Here is a 7,041-nt window from a genome sequence, read left to right as displayed (position 1 = left end):
ATATATATATATATATATATATATATATATATATAAATATATATATATATATATCGAATAAAACCAACGATTATATAAATCAGTTCCAGTGAGATTATTCGACTTATGAAGTATGTAGTCGAACAGAGCGTTCTCTTTTCTAATCTGATTTTATACTGAATAATAGATAGATAAATTAAAAAAGATTTTAATAATTTGTTTTTATTTATTAAACATAAATGCATTGTTCTATCAATTATTTAATATTTTTAATGCGATATTTTTCTATGCAATAGATATATGGGAAACAATATTTGAATTTCAGATATTCTATACTGTTTTCTTTTCAAAATCTGCAATTTTGGATGATTCCGTGAAATTTTTAAATCAACAAACTTTCATTGAGAAATTGAATGCCTTACGTCATGTCCGATTAATTAGGTCATATCGCGAGAGAGGTTTCGTTATGATATTTTTTTAATGATTTTACACGCAGGTTGAGTTGCTGTAATTTATCGTACTTCGAACAATTTATTATTTTTTATAATGAGAAGAACGCGCATTGATATAAGACTTCTTTTTAAACGCCTTTTTCAGTGCATCACCTCTAATATACTTAATATTAATAATTTTGCAACAATCCTAAATATTTCGAGAGAAAACACGAACTTTGAAATATTGAAAGCAATTTGTTGTACATTTCTCTCAGATCTCGACCTGACATTACAAAATACTGGTTGGCACGCTATTATGTCAATGGGTGACTGAGAAATGTGTGCGATGAGCGAACGCTACGTATGCCGCCACGCAACGCTGCTTTCACGTAATTCGCTCATTTCTTTACGTATATTATGAAACAGCGAGAAAGAAAGGAAGAGAGGAGGAGAGAGAGAAAGAGAGAGAGAGAGAGAAGCTGACCGCCTAAGGTTACGTCCGATCACTTTCCTTTCTTTCGACTCTCCTCTTTTCGTTTCTTCTCGATGAACTTGCTTACATCGATGCCAAACGTAATCACTCGTCAAACAAGTTCGACAATATCGCAAAACACTTTTACCTTCTAAGTGTTCATATACAAAATATTATTCGCGCCAAATATTCACTCGTCTACGACTATGCCATTTTAATATTTGCGCACGCGGAAAAGTCAGAATAAAAAGAGAAAGAGAGAAGGAGAGAGGAAACGATTTATGTAATAAGAAATAAAAAATTATGTTAATTGGAGCAAAATTATATCTACACTGCGCTGACATATCGAACGTAATTGCGTCACAAGATACTTATTATATTATATTATATTTCTGATTGCAATGGCGATTTGCATTCGACAAATTGTCGTCCTTGTAAAAAAAAAGATAACGAGCCAACGATATGCGCGAGCTATTCAATTTCCGCGATCGTTATTGAAGAAATAACTGCAATGTTGATTGATATCGACATTACATGTTCCTTTCACATTTTCGAATTCTGCAAGTGATTATGCGGAATATTCTCACTACATCCAGTTTTCAATATATTACGATATTATAGAATATTATAAAAAGAAAATTATACGATTCTAAAGATAACTCAAGATGAGCTTGACCTCTTCATTTAAAAAAAAAAGAAGATGAAACATATTTAACTTTTTATTATTTGTTTTTTTGTATTAGTTTTTTTCTTAGTTGCATTACTATAAGCCTGACCTTTGTAATATCGACGTCGACGTTGATTGTTGTTTCCTCGAACGGAGTATAGCTGAAGAATGAAATAATATAATAGGATCATACACCTATCGAGAGCACTTCTGTGTAGTACTTCTTCCTCTTTGCTCAAATCAGCCGCATCGTTTTTCCTCGATTACGTCACTCATATCCGTGTTTATCCATATATTTATTCTCTTCTTCGTATACACACACACTCATATATTCCACTTGTTTCACTATATCCGAGCATATCTTCTCAAAAGGTATCTCTTATAGAAATTCTTCAGAAATGTGCTTTCGAGTAATTTGCTTTTGAATGGTTTGAATAGATGCTCGAATAGTTTATTTTTGTATATCTACTTTACAACCGCTTATTTCACAGCAGTCTATTTTTATATTAATTGCCTTTTTTTTGTATTTCAGTCTACCTCTTAATAATAAATTTTGCACATTCAATCAGAACGCGAAATTATCAAACCGATTACAATTATCGATGTATTATCGCGTGCACTTTGTATGATCACTGGTCCACAATAAAGGGTTTTATGTTTACAACTGTTGAACATGCGCAATTCTTTTCTTTGTATCACACAATCTTTCGGATATTCTTAAAAGTTGCACGTTTGATTCTGATATGACATGTCTGGCCTTCGATCAATCTTCTAAACTAAAATGTTATAAGAACTTTGAAAAAAAAATAGTTAAAAGAAATCAGTGAAGTATAGTAGAAGAAAAGAAGAAATAATAAAGAAAAGGACGTCTACTGGATCTCTTAAAAACTGATAAGAATCAATCGAAATTCCGAAGTACTCTGGGCTTACATCGAGAAGAAACTAAAATTGCATTTTGTTCACTATATTCTCTAAGTTTCGAAAATTTCGTGAAGCACTATATTAACTAGCAAACTATCATAAATAATTAGGATTTTAGGATTTATAACTTTGCAAACGGAAACTTCGGAACACTATTACGAAGGACTCGAGGAAGTTCACAGTTCTGATGCAAAATTTATGTCGAGATGTCTGACGAATAATTAAGCAAAATTTGGAAGCGCATCGCGTGGTGACAACGAAAGTATAAAATTCGAGGACTCATAATTCAAAAGTTAAAATAAAAATTCCTGTAACACCTCGGGCTGGCTTGTTGACATCTGGCGTTTGTATAACTTAGCGTCGCAATTACCAGACTCGCAAATGTGTTAATCTTCCGTGTCGCTAGGAGAGACTGAGGAACGAATGCGAGAATATAAACGGGAAAACCGAGAGTAAGAGTGACCTAGCCACGTCGAGGCCCAGTAAGAACTGGCTCGGCTCGAGCTGCGGAACCTGCAGAGAATCGGCCACTTGTGCAATCGTCCGTCTCGAGCGAAAGACGAATGTTTAGGAGGGGTAAGCTTTGTGCTCATCCAACGGTGTTTGCTGTATATTAAATTGTGTATGAAAGAGTGGTTCTTTTGGAATTTTCCTTGAGACTTGTATTTTTAGTCAGTGGGCTCAAATGTATTTCAACCACCGAATTTACTGCGAAACAATCGCGCAGGACCAATTTGGTCGGTCATTCTTTTGTTTTCAGTTGCTTTTATCGCGTTTCCCAATCTTCGTTTTGTAAATGAGAGACTCAGAAACCTTTTCTGTCTAGACAAACCGGTCACATTCTATTTTTATATAAAACAGTTTAACAAGATTGCTAATATTTGTAATAAGGAACAACGCATTATAGTGCAGTAATGATTCGAATGGATCTTATGGATAATTTAAATAAATATATTTTACATTCCTAGTATCTTCGACTTAAAAATTTCATTGGTATAAATTTATTAACAACATATGTATACATGATACAATTTTTGTCCATTATTCTTTAAGCAGAGATATCTGTTATTGTCTCAATTTTTGTATAAAACAGTGGAATTTTTGTATAAAACAGTTTAGCAAGGTTGCAGGAACAACGCACTATAGTGCAGTAATAATTCGAAGGGATATTATGGATAATTTAAATAAATAGACTTTACATTCCTAGTATCTTCGACTTAAAAATTTCATTGGTATAAATTTATTAACAACATATGTGTACATGGAATGTATGTGGAATTATTAGTATTATGATAGATGATATTTTTCAGGAAAATCAATTTCACACCGATATACATCGTCACTGTTTATTCACGTCAAGGAAATAAAAAGAGGTCGGGAGACGTAAGAGTGCGAAAAAGAGGATCGCCTTGACGAACTCTCAAAGTCCACGGTTACCAGTTTTATTGGAAAATTGAAGACTGAAAAAAAATATATATATATAAAGAAATTTAGTGGACGAATCTCGTATAATTAGTTAAATATTTAATAATTGAATAAAATTAAACGAAATTATTTATATCAAATAAATAATAAAATCAAAATATTCTGAAGTCACAAAAGTGCCCGTGACTCTGTTTCTGTAGTAACTATTCGACTTTTATTTCACATAGTAATTATTTGAATTAAAAACGTTTAGAGTTTAACAAGTTGATGTAAAAATGAAGCAATTTTGCTTATCATAATTCGCGCATAATCGCTTATTAGCTATAATACATGCAACGTCAACGTTATTGTGCGTTTTGCAGGAACTTCGTAATATAGATTGCAAGAGCACCGACCGCCCCGATTTCTAGACGAATTTCACTCGGTATTCGGTATTGCAAAAGAGGAGTATTACGTACATGCTTTTCCTTTTACTAATCTATGCGCAGTAATTAATTTGCCGAAAGTTGCTGGCGAATACTTACGATGCACCAGGAAAAAATAGCACGATACATCAGGTGATAAGCAGGACTCACCGATAAGACACGCATTTTCCAAACATTTTCCGAACAGCGAGCGACACTTCGTCGTTTAATAATACTCATTGTTAAATTCGTAAAATCTTCACAAAGTTTATCGATAATTTTGCTGCTGCAAGACCGTAGAGTTTCTGGTAAGTAAAGTTATCCATAGCTAGTCGCGCAAAAGGTGATGTAAAGCAAACAATCCTGTATGTGAGAAAAGATAATAAATGCGTAAGCTCGTTAACGTCCAGTAATACAACATTCGCAGTTTAACCTTGATCGTCAACCTCAATGGTTCAGCATTCGATTCCAGAGCATATACATTATTAAATAAAATATGGATCGCGTAAAATACATTCGCTCCACAGTGCAAAACTCGTTAATGATTTAAACGTGTGCTATTTAAAACCGATACAGTAGTGATCGCGATTCGAAATTTTTCGTCCTTCATTTCCGAAAGTTCAGCTCGAGATTCGAGATATCACGATGTGTAATTCCCGTTGAAATCATCTTAGTTGCGGAACGTTTCGCGAAACGACCATACGTGGTTGAAGGAAATGCAATATCGATATTTCAAGTTCTAGTGACGGTATAAGCTGCGTTTAATATTTAATAATACGTCTGTACACAGTTTCTCGGCAAAACACACGCGGTGACCTGGTTCATGAATTAAAATGTTTTTGTTATACTTATAATTGGCTATCTGCAAGGTTCTTGAAAACGAGTATATATGGTAAAAATTGTGATTATATTATAACCATTTTAATATTTTATAATATTAATCAATATTAATATATATTAATTTTTATACGTATAATTATATAATAGTTATATAGTTTTTTTCGAAATATAAAATATATTTTCAACAATCGTCAATCATCGAGTTAATCGTTTAAGAAACTTAACCTCGGAAGCCTCATATAACTGATGTATTGATCGGTGAAGTAAAAATATGGTTTCTTTCGTTTCTTTTAAGTGCGACATGTTCATGGCTCTATACCAATGGACATTTTCATGTTAATTAAGCAAAGATTATTGTGACATCACAGTGACGCATGTTACCTAGAATTCTCGCTGTTTACAATTCTGAAGTATCACTGAGAGATTCTTTGTAATATAGAAAAAAAAAAACGAATTGCGTCATATTATATCGAGTATGAATTACGTCAGAATTATATCAAGAATTGTAATTGAAAATTTTAATCTTAATATTAGTGAGAACCATAGAGAAAAAGGTAGTATCACGGCCTTTCATTTACATTTTGTACAATAGCTTTGTTAATAATCAATATTTTAAGTGAAAAACTTGGATATTGGCGTACTGGCTATATGGGCATAATAGTATCATTGTGTAATGGCGGGCTACTAAATACATAATTCCATAAGTAATCTCTAGAATTCGTCACCTAATAGCGGAGATATTAAGGGAGCCATAATATCACCCTTTTCTGTACATATTACGAGTTGTACGACTGTTTGAGTGTGATCTGTATTTCTCTCTCGGTAACTAGCCGGTGTTACGCAACTTAATAGTTCGGACTTTCTTCCGCGAAAACGGCGCACAAAGAGAACTCAACAGGTTAGCTGAAATCATCCCGAATCATCGTAAGCCGCACTTTCGTTTTCTCTCTCGCGAAGGCGCTCGAGAGAAGTCTTGGTAAGAGACTTAGAAAAACAAAACATGTTACGCCGATTCATGAGCTATGCTTTTCGTTATTTGCTTTTCGTTATTTGGTTAATGCATAAAATTAAATGTAACGCGCCCTCAAAAATATACTGCTTGTATTCTTTGTTTTCATGCTCCTTTCGAATGGACACGCTAAGTTCATGTAACCGCGATGCATCGATATGTAAAATGCATCGCGGAGCGCACGAGTCTCCTTCAAAAACGGCATTGACAGGTATCTAAGAAATCAGCAAGGCCGACCAGTTCAGCGGAGCAAACCAGTTTTTTCAACTCGTGTCACTAGACATTTTTAATTGGAGAAAACTGAAAAAATGATTTTAATTACAGTAATTTCATTATAGGAATTTAATGCGATTTTTTATTCATTAATAATTCATTCATTAATGATTGTTGTGGTTTTCGTTTTTTGTTAGTAATTCATTCTCATATGAAAAAAAAGTCCAGAATATCGATATTAAAAAGTCATACAGAATGATCAAGCAAATATATTGGATCAACTTATATATTCTTAGTCGTTTTCGTCTATTGATTACTATTTCGGCATGATACTGTTTACTGTTTTGGTATCATTCAATTTAAATTCAATAGAAGAAAAGAGTTACCGATCGAATCCATCTTTGTGTCGCTTAATACAGGGAAGTTTAACGGGTTACTAATTTTTAGGCGTATCTCATCGTTTGACACAAGACAGTATAACGGGTTGATCGTTAACAGGTGTACTTAGGTAACACTCGGATAGTTAGCCTACAGCTGTTAAATACAGCTGTTAAATACAACTGTTGAAACATGAAATACACTAATTGTATATAATATTAGTAATAAACACACAAATAATGAAATTAACGCTCACTGTCACGATGATAATAATATCTACGAGACGGAAAAGTGCCTCT

General features: G+C 33.3%; 1 protein-coding gene across 6 annotated transcripts in view; it reads right to left on the bottom strand.

The window, feature by feature from the left end:
- Nucleotides 1–2,944, bottom strand: part of LOC106747632 (ABC transporter G family member 23) — a 7,289-nt gene extending 4,345 nt beyond the window's left edge. The window contains exons 1-2 of one of the 6 annotated variants that reach the window (XM_014625340.1): nucleotides 2,483–2,944; nucleotides 1,662–2,328 (exon numbers count right to left, since the gene is read on the bottom strand). The gene's annotated coding sequence lies outside the window, so the exon portion shown is untranslated. Of the gene's footprint in view, nucleotides 1–1,661; nucleotides 2,346–2,482 lie in introns of all 6 variants that reach the window. The other 5 variants (XM_014625341.1, XM_014625339.1, XM_014625343.1 and 2 more) reach the window with 5 other exon arrangements.
- Nucleotides 2,945–7,041: the final 4,097 nt, after the last annotated feature.

The sequence above is a fragment of the Dinoponera quadriceps genome, unplaced genomic scaffold (genome assembly GCF_001313825.1).
Source record: "Dinoponera quadriceps isolate SergipeBrazil2010 unplaced genomic scaffold, ASM131382v1 scaffold1395, whole genome shotgun sequence".
Classification (NCBI taxonomy): domain Eukaryota; kingdom Metazoa; phylum Arthropoda; class Insecta; order Hymenoptera; family Formicidae; genus Dinoponera; species Dinoponera quadriceps.
The sequence above is the reverse complement of the archived record's forward strand: the minus strand, read 5'-3'. Positions and strand labels throughout refer to the sequence as shown.